The sequence below is a fragment of the Dermacentor variabilis genome, chromosome 8, assembly GCF_050947875.1.
Source record: "Dermacentor variabilis isolate Ectoservices chromosome 8, ASM5094787v1, whole genome shotgun sequence".
In the NCBI taxonomy this organism is placed as follows: Eukaryota; Metazoa; Arthropoda; class Arachnida; order Ixodida; family Ixodidae; genus Dermacentor; species Dermacentor variabilis.
This window is the reverse complement of record NC_134575.1, coordinates 82877574-82892849: the sequence shown is the minus strand read 5'-3', so window position 1 is coordinate 82892849 and position 15276 is coordinate 82877574.

The following is a 15276-nucleotide window of genomic DNA, read 5'->3' as shown; positions in this document are numbered from 1 at the left end:
CCCGATATCCTGAAATTGTAGACTGAGCAGGTGTGTAACAGAAGTTTGTTTTCACGTTTCCGCAGTTATGTAGTCTTTCATTAAACGCATGATGAAGTTAGTACGCAAAGTCAACTTCAGTTCGCTTTTCAACACAAGCACAGAGTCAACATTGAAAGTGCCTCTATTCCAAGTTACCATCCAATTTGACACACCTAAGTTTTGAGTTCATAGGCGCGAGTACAGTCACAAAAAACTGTTCCCAATGTGATCTAGCTTATTGTCAGCAAAGGAGGAAGCCACTTTGCTTTTCCCAGCTGATAACTGGGCCCGGCTGCAGGGCGATTCGGCGGGGTTTTATGCACTGTGAAATAACTTGCACCCTTGTAACTGAATCAGGGATGTAAATCTGCCGATGATACTTGGCCATTATTTTTCGCCCTTGTTCATTTTTACAAGTGCCACTTATATTACTGTCTTTGCGCGTGCTATGCTAAAAAAAAGCCTGCGTTGTGTTGTGGAATTGTCTCTCAATAAACTCGCGCCTGTGAATAGAGAATATCGTTCACAGGGTCTACATTTATGGTGTATGCAGTTGTCGACACATTCTTTGACTTGCAGGAGGCCGTTCGAACCTCCCAATGGCCCGATATTCAAACAAACAAAGAAAAACGCTCTTACGCAGTAAATTAAACTCTGAAGCTTTCTTATGGATCAAATGACAGATTGGTTTCCTTAATTTCGCACACTGTCGTGTATCGTTAAGTAATGTCGGCTTGTAAGGCCGTGGTAGCGCCGGCAGCGTAGAGTGGGGCTGGGGGAGGGTTCGCTTTCGCTCCCCGTGCGCAATCACGAACACGTGCACGTCACATTGGCAAAGCCCGGAACTGTCCGACACCGTCGTAATAGAGTGTGTTGTGTGGAATCAGTTCGAGACTTTCTGCGTGCATACGTGCTTTCGCCGCTCCGTCTGGAGAGTGCACAAACTTTACAGGAGCTCGAGGCAGGGCAGAGCAGATCACCCAAGGAACCTGTCTCGTTCCCTGCCACTCATTCTGCAGATGTTCGCCAAAGCCTTACTATACCGTTAGTCAGAACAGGCGTCAATTCGTTATCTGGCGAAGAAAGTTTATCTTTCTTTGTAGCTGTTGCCAGGCATTCTTAAACATCTGAAATTTTAATGCCAACTGCGTGGGACACGTAAGGGCAATTTACTGGCGGCAAACATGTGCAGAGCCGCTGCGCTTGCGTCAAATTGCGCGCCCCAATCCATATTCTAACAAATAACTGAGCGAGGCAAAGTAAAACATCAAAAATATTGGTGACGTTCAGAAATTCGTAATATGGAGGTAGCGGCAGTACCAAGGGAAAGCCAAAGAAAGAAAGATATCAGAGCCCCTTTCTTAAAGATGGTTGAACGTGAAGCTTTCCCTAAATGGAAACTGAATCAATATCAACTACCACGCAACGAGCCCAAGAAATGCTGGGCGATCTGATCATATGTATAAATGAATTGATTGCTTGTTTAGGATTCTTTTTTGAGCGTTGAAGTGGAATGAAGACACATTTGGTTAAGCTGCATGGCCTTTATTTTAGTTCATGTAGCCGTTGATTACGCTCACACACTTACACTTTCAAGGACGATTCTACACTTGCCAAGTGCCGCATTGTGATCACTGCGGTAGTCACTAAGAGGCTACGCCAGCGTAACGTGACACAGCCTGCTTGCAAACGTGAGATTATTTCAGGAACGGTGTTGCGTCGTTGGTCTCTGTAGCTTTTTCAGTTTCAAGGAGTAGCGATCTAGCATGAAGCTCTAAATGCATTTTCCGTGCTCTTCCGCAACATCAATGCTAGAGTCAACGCACACGAGTGTCGGCATGTATGCCGCTTTAAGGTCTTCATCATTTTTGCCTGAACAGTTCGGCGTCACAACGAGCCGTGTTCGGTCTGAAGTACACGCTGGGGATCACAGGACCAGTAGGCATCTCGACTCCACTAGCGTCGTTCACATGGCTTCAGCACGCCGTTTCCGATGCACGGGATTTGCCTTATGAACACGATCGCGCTCTCACATTTGCGCCTCTTCAGCCCCATCTGCCATGCGCTGCACCCGCAGCATACCCATCGTGACGGCCGCAAATGCATTGCGTGGCGCGCTTAAAGCAATGGAGATATATACAGTTTGCCTGGTTAGGGTGGCGTTCAACAATTCAACTGACTTGCTGTCTCCAATAAGCAGGGAAGCTCAGTTTTTCGTGACAGGGGTGGTGTCATGCCTAGCAGACGCAACTTCCGCTTCCAGTGAGCTTTGGACGCATGCGCTTCTCTTACAGACCGCGTAGCTTCGTGCCGTTATCAGGCACTGACCGGCCGGCCACTCGACACTGGCACGCTACTGCGAATGGCAACTGTAGTGCCCTGTGGAGATGTGTAAGTTAGCTTTCCTGCAGTGCGTTTTTGGTACTCACGGACGAATGAGTGAGACATAGGAAGCTTCGCTTTAAACATCGGTCGGTGCCAATGTACAAACACAAGCAGTGCTACAAGTATAAAACTGGAGAAGTCACAGGATAAGAATGCCCGACGTTTTAAAGCGAAGCGTTCTCTGTCCCACTGATTCGTCCGTGAGCGCCGAAGACGCACTGCAGGAAAGCCAAATTATTCATCTGCGTAGAACGCTACAATTTGCATTCGCAGTGCCAGAAGGTGGATGTACACTGGTAGCGAAGGCTCCATAGACACATATTCGTCCAAAGAATTGGGGCTCATAGGCACCCGAGTGCCCCTGGATGCTGGGGGACATGCTTACGTATTCGTAACGTCGATTTACGTCACAGTTACGAATGCTTTGGCGCGAATTATAAGCCAGTCCTTTTTATAGAATCCTTATTTTTGAATCCGTATTGAATGTTGCCTCCTTTCAGTGGGCGCCAACGTTTGCCAGTCAGATGTGCTCGAGTTCCTGCTGGCTAAGTACTTGTTTATGCGTTTATGCGCAATTGTGAACCCAATGAAAGTAACTGGCAAAGAAGGCAGCATAGAAAGGCAGCAACGCTTGCAGACACGGGCTAAGCATGCATAATTCGTAGCGCAAGTACTCGTGCAAGTACTTTGTCTCCGAGTAAAGCAAGGTACGACCCACAAAGCACTGGCTCAAGTGCAGAGCTCGCGATAGAGTGTGCGGCAAGCGTGGTTTTCATTTTTATGATTTATTACATCAACCAAACAAACACAGTGATAAAGCACACCAGAAGTTGCATGTCACAGGCAGCAAGAACAGTAGCACTGTTTAAGCTGGCTAATCCTCCCAATGGTCACAGTGCAGATAGGAAAAAGCCCTGAACTGCCACCAACATCGCCAGGTAGGAAATTGAAATGTATGAAAAACAACGCAACGACAGCTTCAATTGAGGCAAAAATGATGTGAAATAAGTAGGTGCATCAAGATATACATGTAGCATAAGGCAGCGGGATTACTCTTCGCATTCCATTTCTTCATCTGGAGGAATAAAGCAGCTATGCTTACACCTGCAAGGCAATGTTAAAGCCAGTTTTAGCATCAACAAAGCTGCTCAACGCATTAGCATTACACCATACACTGAGCCGGCGTACAACCTCCAGACCTGCTTCTCGTCGGTAACAAGAGTATTGAAGCAATTCTAATCCCACTAGAGCGTACAAGATGTACACCTTCCAGTCAAATGCAAGTACATTCACATGGCAGTAAATCATATATCACCGTACCGTACGTTACAATATAACAAGGTAAAGCTCAAATGCTGTTCTGTGTTTTTTTCTGTCATCTCATTGTCCTGCAAAAGATCCTGCTAAAAACTCGAAGACGCGGCAAGCCTGTTTAACGGTGGCTTTGTAGCCAATGGTGCTGAGTCGTAGTTATGAAGACGCGGTTGATTTAGTTATACCTGTCAGCACGGAAACGCAGGGGGCGGGAATGTGGAAAGATTGACCCCAACATCACGGAAACCAGTTGAATCCATTGCCGAGAGGAGCTCCTTCGGCAGGCATTCGATTTATTGGAATTGAGTTTTATACAGTAGCACTCTAGGACATATGGGACATTTGAAAAGGCTGTACATTGCACCAAAGTATCGTAAAAGAGTGACATAGTGAAATGAAGGATGAAAGATGCCGCAGTGTTAAACCATTGTCCCCGCGAGCAACCATGTCGCGTCGCAGCAAAGCAGAATACATAAAAACGAAATAATATAGAATATAGCGAGGCTGTGAACCAGAAAAGCCATTTCCAGCCCTTAAACCAGCCTACACAGGTTTGTTGCACACACCGGTAAACAGCTCGCAACTTCACAAGACATGCAGCCATTACCTGGGGGATTGCATACTTTTCAATTGCGTAGCCTCAGTGCTGGTTTTGTAGCTTTCCGTTAACTGGTTTCACTGTGGAGTTCAATATTTTTTTCTGCGCGCAAGCTCATGCAGCCTCACCCTGACGAACAGGGCAAACAAACCATCATAAATATCATCACCACGCACAGTTAGAGATTTTTCTACCTTGCCACTGATCATGCCCTACCTGTTCTTTTCCCACAATATCTGAGGCAGATGCCACAAAAAGCTGCTCGCAAGCATTGATGAATGCTACAAAGGTAGGTGCAGCAACTAGCAGACTCCCAAAGTCAGATTCTCGAGATTTTTTTTTACACTCAAGTAAAAGAGAACTTGAATTTGATCGGTAAAGACTGCGTTCTCTTTCCTCAACTCACACTCTTGCGACCCTGTAGCACACCTGGGACCATTAATAAACTTATAGGCAAGCCAGCCCGCAAAATAGACGATGTTATCTACCACTGAAGATGTATAATCATAAGGAAGAACTTCTACTGCAACTGGCAAAGATGTGCTAGGTGTACAGAGAGAAGGAGCAAATTTAGAAAAAACAACCTGGGAGAGTGGCCAGAATACTAGACATGTCTTCAGCGCAGTTGCTGCTTTCCGACAGTTGGAAAAGGTTGCTTATTAAAAGATGTCTAAATTCCGCCTATAACTACCTGCAAGAAAAGTTGCTGTTCGTTCCAGATTTTGACTATTGCATAGCTATTGTTGTTGCATAGTTGTAGCATATAACTATTGCAGAGGTGTTTTCAAGCGTATCCTGGATCAGGTGCCTGGTAAGGAGGTAAGTCAAACAATCGCGAGAGGCGAGGTGGTTCTATAACAGCCGCAAAGCCTTCATAGTTTGGCAGAAGCTACGGATGAAAAGAGGGTGGCGTGCACAGCCTAGAACTTTGATATTCTCGAAAACTGCAATGCACCCCTCCAAAACCTCTTTATGCACTGATTCTGTACGCATTACAGATGCATACGGAGACTTTCCCCGCTTCTGTGAAATATTTGGACTGTCAAAGAGCCTGTCAATCCTCTCAAACCTGGCCGTGTGGATATCCTCTGCAGGCAATTACCGGTACGTTACATGCGTGCACAATGCAACAGCGCAATGATTACTGAATACTTGTGCTGAGAGTTTCACCGACATATTACAAGAAAACGACAAATTAAAGCGCCGGGCACTGAGCTTGGGAACGGAAGGAATTTGCATTTGTCAATCCCTGTAATTAATCTGTCATATGCAAGAGCTTTTAATTGTGTCATTGCCTACATTGAAGTCGTATTTGAACAACGTATTACGTAAACATTTGAGCGAATGTGGCTGATCAAAAATAAAGAAAATTGGTTCACCGCTGACAGTTAGGTGCGCCTTTTCAGGAGTTCAAAGCACCGAAAAAAAAACATTTTGGTTCCCTTGGTCAAAAACCACAGCCACAGGTTGCAATCCAGCTCCAACCAGCATTTTGTGGCATTCGAAAAGAACGTCATGCAGAACATTCGCAGGTGCTGCGTTATCTGGAAAGAAATAGTCAAGAGGCTGCTTTGACGGCGTGCATATTCCTTTAAACATGAACACAAGGGCCTTGTCCGAGCAGAACTTTTTGTTGGGCTAGCTGGTGCATGTTACTGAAGTACTAAGCGCCAGTACTAAGCACTCGTCCGTGTCTCTTCTTGTGTCGTCTGTTTGGCGCTTAGTATTTCAGTAACAAGGGCCTTGGTAGCGAGATTGGGACCTTGTGTTGTAATGAACTCTTCAGGGCCTTTAAATCTTTCGGACACTGGGCTATATGACAGCTCCTTGGCGACATGCACCTCATCAAACATTACTGTGCAAGCTCTGTCTAGCCTTGGAAAAGATTCTGCTCGTTTGCTGATCAAATCAAAAACTTCAGTGTAAAACCCAATTCTCAGCAGTAGGCCACCGCTGCAGAGACCTACCAGATGGAAATCTTAATAGTGTCCTACAGTATATGTATTCTTTTGGACTGTGGAAGGATAAAGCTAAAGAAAGGCTTTCTTTTGGCTGTGTTATCGATGGTTAAACGGCTGACATTACGCATCTTCAGCTGAGCTTCGAGAAAAGCAGCAACAGCGGGAGTTAAATGCTCACGCAGGCTCTCTACCAGTTCGACAGTGGTGTTCATGAGGTGGCGTTGAAGCAGCAGTCCTTGTAGCCTCTTGTCGTGGTCACGGAGCCATCTAGGCTTGGTTCGAAGTTTCTGAAGAGACCGCCTTTGCTTGATGGTGCTGGTGAAAACATGAAGGGTAGAGAATCGACAGAAGAGCATTAAGTTGCTGCGTCTGGTTTAGTCATAGCTCCATATAATCTTGTAACGTAAAAACGTGGGCAGTAATATGAAAGTCTCACAATTACTAACCTTCAAAAGTAAGAATCGAAGTGCCGAGCGGAGTTACTGGCGACAGAGCAGCACTCGCTTACAATGCTTTAACCTCGCCTGCTGTGTCAGGTTCCAGAGATGAAGTGTTTGCTTCAGAGAATGGTTGTGCATACGTGTGGTCAGCTGCGACCACAGAATAAAGAGCACAACATACAGTGACACCGCAGTTGTGAAAGGGAAGCGAGAGACCGAACAACTAACCAAGCTCCGCAAGCTGAAGTAAAACTTACACTGAACCATCATCAAGCCACTGGCGTGGAACCAGCTTTGTTCGCCGTAGAACTGGCACCATCTGAGTCTACACAGCACAGAGTCAAGGAACATATTCAAAATAACACACTTTCTTGAAATAGTTGTAGCGACTGGGACGACTCGCTGTGGATGTACCCCCTGGCAGCAGGCTCACCTGAGACAGAAGCTATCATAGGAAGATGGTGCACAGTCCATGTGGCTATGGCGTTCGCCTGAGGTGTGTGAAATAGCAATATTATTGCTAAGAGAACAGAAAAGTCGGTAATTTCACGGCTAATAATTTGCAAACAACACTACCTTGCACAGAATGCGGTTAAGATATGACATTATTCTTGAAATAAATGCTTATCTTATGAAATAAAATTCTGTTTACCACCGGGATTCGTTAGGCACCTATTTTTGAATATTTTGTGCAATATTTTTTTTACAGTAGGCGCTGGAGTGTGTACAGTTACAAAAAAAGGTAAAAAATATCATTTCTTGACAGAAGTCGGCATTTCAAGAGCGGTGTATATCTCAAAGGGTGCATTGAAAATATATACTGTCAATGGTTGCATGAGTAGGCAAAGCACTGTGGCACAGCCATCCTGACCGCAGATGCGGAGACGGTTGGAAGGGCATGGAACAAACCATCAGGTCTCGCAGCTGCCATAGCGCCTTCTCCAGGTTGACGTTGCGGCAGAATTGCACCCATGTTTTGCACCTGGATATGATACAGTACGCTCGTTATATAGCTGCACAAGAATGAATACCAAGTACTCCAAACGCCATGATTCCTTCGACTGCTAACTGCAGTGCACTATATCTGAACTATGGCAGTAAATTGTCGCGCCAAGCCTTTGCTCCTCAGAGTGCGGTTAACCTCGTCCCCATATCACGCGGCTAGCTGATTTTCTATGCTCAAAGAGTCACGAGAGTGAAGCAGCAAAGTGCCTTTAAAATTAGGATTTAAAATGTAGGAGGTAGGCAATACTCCTGCTGAGCGCATTGAGTCAAGGCGCCCTCAAGGTCGTGCGCATAGACGTGGCCGAGTTTCGGTACTCCCGGTGCCGAGGGGATCCACAAATTGGCTTCACTGAGTTCGAAAATCAAATAATACCGTGCTCAGAGCTGTCAGGCAGAGCAGTTGGTCCTAAATTGGCCTTGCGGTTAGTAGCAGGCGCGTGGTTGCTCCCGAGATCCCGGTATCAAGTTCACGTTGCTGACAGTCAGTTGCACGAAACTCACTGTAAATAAGACAGATGGTAGACCGATACAGAAAGAAATACAACAAGAGCGGACACTCCCATAAAGCCCAGAGGCCCAATTGACTGCAGCGCACCAAACCATCGGCGCTAATACTTGAACCACACTTCCGGTTTCTGTTTTATGCGCGTGCGTTTTGAATGCTAGATGGTACGCCTCACGCCGGCTGCGCTTTTTCTTTGCTTCTACTGCTCTACCGCATGTGGTATTCGTGCGAAATCATTTTTAAGAAAAATTGAATGCGAACGAACTTTAGAAGCCTCCATGGAATATGTGTCACGTGCAATTTTAAGAAGCGCAAGACGCCTTGTGAAATGAGGAGATATTTTATATAAATGCTCGTTGCGGGTTTCTTGTGCATTCATCCAACGTTATGGCACCAAGTAAGCACCGGTAGGAAGCTCCGCCAGACGACGTCAGCTGAAAAAATGAAATTACAAGCATGTATCGTTTTGGTATCAACATGCAAGCACATTCGTATAGAGGCGAAGCGTGCGAAAGTGGTGAATTGGTGGCATTACCAACAAAAAGAGTTCGCTTTTACATACCGCGGCGTCGAAAATTGCCGACACATCCCAAACAATACCGTACATACCACGATAACAATCTATTTCCGCGAATTCCCCTGTTCCAAGATCTTATTTCCTGCACTTTATTAGTGCGAATACACGGGCTACTGCGCGCTTCCATAAACCTGGCTACTATCAACGCGATAGTACGCTACGAATACACAGACGTGGCCACAACACCACGGCCTTTGAACCAGACCATGCTGGACGCTCGCAGAATTCCTTCTACACGCACTAAAGACAAATTCAAAGCACTTCTTAAGTTGTTCAGAAGACAATTTTTGAGTTACAGGTTCCTGGCGCTTGAGTCCCTTAGCGTTATATTTTGCGCGTTCTGCCGGCGCAAGCAACACGCTCCCGTGTTGTCACTCTTGGCAACTGCTCGTGGCGTTTTCGATAAGCGTGATTACGGAAAGAAGACTTAAATTGTTACGGGACCGTAAAAATTGTCACAAACCTGTCGCAATAAGATTCAGTACGCGCCAACTTTGTCACCGCGACCTCATCGCGGCGTCAGGACAGGCGCGGCGAGCGTGCCTCATAAGTAACAAAACAAAGTACCGGAAATAGTTTTCAGCAATGTTGGGCGTCAGAGAAAGCGCCATGGAATTGCCTGTGCATTAAACCGCAAAACATAACTGCGCACCACGGCCGAGCAGCTTTCCGCTAACAGCATCACAGTGCCAGGCGTGCCCACTGCGCTTGAAAAGTACCCCCAAAAGTAACGAAATTAGTCACAATAATATTGAGGGTCAGAGAATGCGCCAAAACTTGTCGCAGTAAGATTCAGTACACGCGAAACAGCCTCAAAGCACCCTGTTGGCCAACCATGCTAAGAAGCTACCGAAATAAGTTAAAACAATATTGGGGCTCGTAGAAAGCGTCTCAAACATCTCCCAGAACGATTCATCAATTCAAATTAGGTAGGCCACGACGGCCGCGCTGTTTTTCGTTAGCTGCGCCACAAGTAGAGCCTAGTTGCCGTGCCGCAAGCTTAATTGCTTAAAATGCTTCGCAGACTGTCGAACAAAGTTTCACACCTTGCCGTGGTCCAATAGTGCAGTGGAGCGATGCCGAAGTTCAGAAGGAAGGCAAGAATTCGCCGGCAGCCCTCCAAACGAGGCTAAATCCAAAAACAGAAAAACAGGCAGACGGGTGACCGAACACGCCAACGCTCAGATGCGCGGCCGGTGTAACTCGCTTGAGCTGTGTGTCTGACGAATAACGCATGCACCGGCTCGTCATTCGCCGATTCGCCTGTCGCTAGGCAACGGAAGTAATCCGCAAGGTTTGTTTAATTTATACGCAGATATTTTTACTTTGCCGGGAAGGAATAAAAAAAAACAATTTCTGTTAAACTCATTTCAGATTTTTTTTCTATGCTCGCGGCAGCAAACGGTCGGCGTTAATACTATAGCGTGACGTATTTCCCGTTGCCGCTTTTCGCCGAGTGTTTCCGCTTGTTATATTTCTTTCTCTATAGTAGACCTCTTACGCACACCTGAGGAGCGCAAGTTCTTGCCCTATGTGTTTACATAAATATCCCCGACAACATGAAGCCAAGTACACACGAAATGGCTACAGCTATGAAGCAGGCGCGCGCAGCCCGACCAAAGCATATCGCGGTCTATTGCGTATACCTAGAGCAGATGACACTGACAAAACTCACCTGTGAAAGTACAGTGGGAAGCGGTGCAGCGGAGACACCAACGGTACAATCCACGCAGTCGCAATGTGCCACCGAGCATAGTTTCTTCAATGTTTTCTTCACATGCCGCAAGCTCATCTTGAAATGAAACGCTAAGCGCTTCAAACAGAGTGAAGCGTGATACAACAACGCAAAAAGACTTCGCACCAGCCGCACGCCGAAGGAAACGGCAGGAGCAAGAAATCTGCCGCAGCGCTACAGCAGTGTGCAAATCGTACAAAACGGTGACAGAGAAGGGACGAGCAAAGACGACAAAAACTTCGCAAAAGGGGTATTTTGAGACCAGCGAGCCCAATTTATACAGGTTCCCAGGCATGCCGTCGCAGACGGCTGGCGATAAGAAATCGCTTCGTAAGCTCCCGCCACTGTTGGCCCAGGAACCGAAACAAGGCCTGCCAGGCCGCGCTGCCAATGCACCTCACTCTCATCAACAGGGGTTGCAACAAGAGTGTTGGAAAAACTTATTTGGCGTATTGTCTTGAAAACAATATTTACCTTATCATGAAATAGGATTCTAAAAGATTTATTGCCTTTCTGTTCATGCAAAGTATTCCAATTTCTAGTCATATTTCTTTAAACGAGTATTTACCCCCCAGCCTGTGGCTATGCTGCAGTCGCGCTGAACCGCTTTTGGGCCTTGCCTTCGTCGCCATTCTAAATCCACCTTCAGTGCCACGCCGGCGTCGACTGGCCGGCCGGTTGGTGCCTGATAACGGCCCGAAGCGACGAGCACAGCAAGAGTAGCTCATGCGCAGAATGTTCACTGGAAGGGTAAGTTGCTGCTGCTAGGCATGACAACACTCCTGTCACGATTACCTGAGCTTTCCGGCCTATCACAGACAGCAAGTGTGCGTGAACAAGGGCTCGTTTTAGGACCTGGAAAAAAAAAGTCGAAGCTACTTTCTTGAAGAAAGATTGTTGAACGCCACGCTATCCAGACGAACTGTGTATATCTGCACATCATCGTCAGCGTGCACGTACATGAGACCGAACACAAGCGGTTGTGACTCGGACACAACGATGAAAACTCAAAGCCAAATAATACACCGATCCTCGTATGCGATGAGCTTCACATCGATGTGGCGAAAAAGCACGGCAAATGGACTCCGAGTTGCACCCTAGGTCGATACTCTGTGAAACTGAAGACGCTAGAGAGGCCCACGACGCTACGACGTTTCTGCATTGAACTCGCGTTTGTAAGCAGGCTGTGTCACGTTACGATCGCAGATCCTGCGACCGTCCATCACAACGATCACAAGGCAATACTGTCCAAGCGTAGAGTCATCCGTAAAACTGTAAGTGTGTGCGTGTAATCAATGGCTACATGATCTAAAATAAAGGTTATGCAAACTTAGCGAAATTTAACTTCATCCAACTTGAAGGCTAAAAAAAATTGGCAGTGGCTTAGCTCGGCTATGCCAGTATATACGTGGAATAGCATGGCTAGCCTTGGTTAATCTTGATTGCAAGTCCAGGTTAGTCTAATTGTCTAGCTATCTTGCGGCGCTTAGCCAATCATTCGGCGCACAGTTCGTCTATTGCCTGGGCGATTCGTTTCCTCTTCATGTCGTTCCGATGTCGATTCCAGGCCTCCTCCTTCTTATCAGAATTGTCGCCGTCCATAGTGCCGCCTCAACTGTGGTTGCGGCGCACGCGAGCTCTCCTTTTTAATCCTCCGACCTGTTATCAGGTATGCGATGCAGCTGGCAAAGCGAGCGGAGGCTAACGCAACGACAAGGAATTCGGTGTGACGAGGAACGCGGTGTGACGTCATGTGCCTCCTCGGAGCACGGTCACTGTGAAATCGGAAGATCGCGGCCAGTAAAGCTTTCCCTTTAAAATACATTTCTAGACAAGAAATCAAATCGCATATGCATAGCATCGTTGGCTATGGACATTGACTTTGATTCAGTTTGAGTAGGGGAAAGCTTCGCGTTGAACAATCTTTCTTTAAGAAAGGGGCTTAGATTTTTTTATTCACAAGATATAAAGTAAAGGGCCTACAGGCTCTACGAGAAACAACGGATTAGCCAAACAGACACAGACATAACACCTAGCTCTTGCGCGAGGTCACAACAAAATTATGAAAAAGCGAGCAAACAAGCGCGATCTGAAAAACGAAGATATTGGACAATGCAAATGCGATTCGTTGGAAATTGCCGCGAAAAGAAATCTGGCAATCAAAAACGAAAATAAAACACAACTGCTGAATTTTTTCACGAAGAAATAGGGCATCATCATCATCACCACCATCATCATCATCATCATCATCAGCCTGGTTACGCCCACTGCAGGGCAAAGGCCTCTCCCATACTTCTCCAACAACCCCGGTCATGTACTAATTGTGGCCATGCCGTCCCTGCAAACTTCTTAATCTCATCCGCCCACCTAACTTTCTGCCGCCCCCTGCTACGCTTCCCTTCCCTTGGGATCCAGTCCGTAACCCTTAATGACCATCGGTTATCTTCCCTCCTCATTACATGTCCTGCCCATGCCCATTTCTTTTTCTTGATTTCAACTAACATGTCATTAAATCGCGTTTGTTCCCTCACCCAATCTGCTCTTTTCTTATCCCTTAACGTTACACCTATCATACTTCTTTCCATAGCTCGTTGTGTCGTCCTCAATTTGAGTAGAACCCTTTTAGTAAGCCTCCAGGTTTCTGCCCCGTAGGTGAGTACTGGTAAGGCACAGCTATTATATACTTTTCTCTTGAGGGATAATGACAACCTGCTGTTCATGATTTGGGAATGCCTACCAAACGCACCCCAGCCCATTCTTATTCTTCTGATTATTTCCGTCTCATGATCCGGATCCGCCGTCACTACCTGCCCTAAGTAGATGTATTCCCTTACGACTTCCAGTGCCTTGCTGCCTATTGTAAGTTGCTGTTCTCTCCCGAGACTGTTAAGCATTACTTTAGTTTTCTGCAGATTAATTTTTAGACCCACTCTTCTGCTTTGCCTCTCCAGGTCAGTGAGCATGCATTGCAATCGGTCCCCTGAGTTACTAAGCAAGGCAATATCATCAGCGAATCGCAAGTTACTAAGGTATTCTCCATTAACTTTTATCCCCAATTCTTCCCAATCCAGGTCTCTGAATACCTCCTGCAAACACGCTGTGAATAGCATTGGAGATATCGTATCTCCCTGCCTGACGCCTTTCTTTATTCGGATTTTGTTGCTTGCTTTTTGGAGGACTACGGTGGCTGTGGAGCCGCTATAGATATCTTCCAGTATTTTTACATATGGCTCATCTACACCCTGATTCCGTAATGCCTCCATGACTGCTGAGGTTTCGACTGAATCAAACGCTTTCTCGTAATCAATGAAAGCTATATATAAGGGTTGGTTATATTCTGCACATTTCTCTATCACTTGATTGATAGTGTGGATATGGTCTATTGTTGAGTAGCCTTTGCGGAATCCTGCATGGTCCTTTGGTTGACAGAAGTCTAAGGTGTTCCTGATTCTATTTGCAATTACCTTAGTAAATACTTTGTAGGCAACGGACAGTAAGCTGATCGGTCTATAATTTTTCAAGTCTTTGGCGTCCCCTTTCTTATGGATTAGGATTATGTTAGCCTTCTACCAAGATTCCGGTACGCTCGAGGTCATGAGGCATTGCGTATACAGGGTGGCCAGTTTCTCTAGAACAATCTGTCCACCATCCTTCAACAAATCTGCTGTTACCTGATCCTCCCCAGCTGCCTTCCCCCTTTGCATATCTCCTATGGCTTTCTTTACTTCTTCCGGCGTTACCTTCGGGATTTCGAATTCCTCTAGACTATTTTCTCTTCCATTATCGTCGTGGATGCCACTGGTACTGTATAAATCTCTATAGAACTCCTCAGCCACTCGAACTATCTCATCCATATTAGTAATGATATTGCCGGCTTTGTCTCTTAACGCATACATCTGATTCTTGCCAATTCCTAGTTTCTTCTTCACTGTTTTTAGGCTTCCTCCGTTCCTGAGAGCATGTTCAATTCTATCCATATTATACTTCCTTATGTCAGCTGTCTTACGCTTGTTGATTAACTTCGAAAGTTCTGCAAGTTCTATTCTAGCTGTAGGGTTAGATGCTTTCATACATTGGCGTTTCTTGATCAGATCTTTCGTCTCCTGCGATAGTTTGCTGGTATCCTGCCTAACGGAGTTACCACCAACTTCCATTGCACACTCCTTAATGATGCCCACAAGATTGTCGTTTATTGCATCAGCACTAAGGTCCTCTTCCTGAGTAAAAGCTGAATACCTGTTCCGTAGCTTCATCTGGAATTCCTCTATTTTCCCTCTTACCGCTAACTCACTGATCGGCTTCTTATGTACCAGTTTCTTCCGTTCCCTCCTCAGGTCTAGGCTAATTCGAGTTCTTACCATCCTGTGGTAAGGCAGCAGGGTGGCGTGTATTCGGATCACAAACTCCAAGAATGCGACCCGCCCTGGTAGCTTAGTGACTTTGATGTTGGGCTGCTAAGCGCGACGTCGAGGGATCAAATCCCCGCCACGGAGGCCGCATTTCGATTGGAGCGAAATCTAAAAACACCCCTGTAATTGTATCAGAATTTTTTGAAAGCTTTAATTTTAAAAATCTGTGTTCGTGAGTGAAAAAAAGGACATAGGAATGACGTCATTCAAAGTTATCTGTAGTTAAAGGGTAGTAGCCCGTCACAGATGCGGTATACCATAATCCAGCTCAGTCTCGTTGAATATTGATGGCCGGCATACGCCATAGGTGCTGGCCTTGTAGAAGA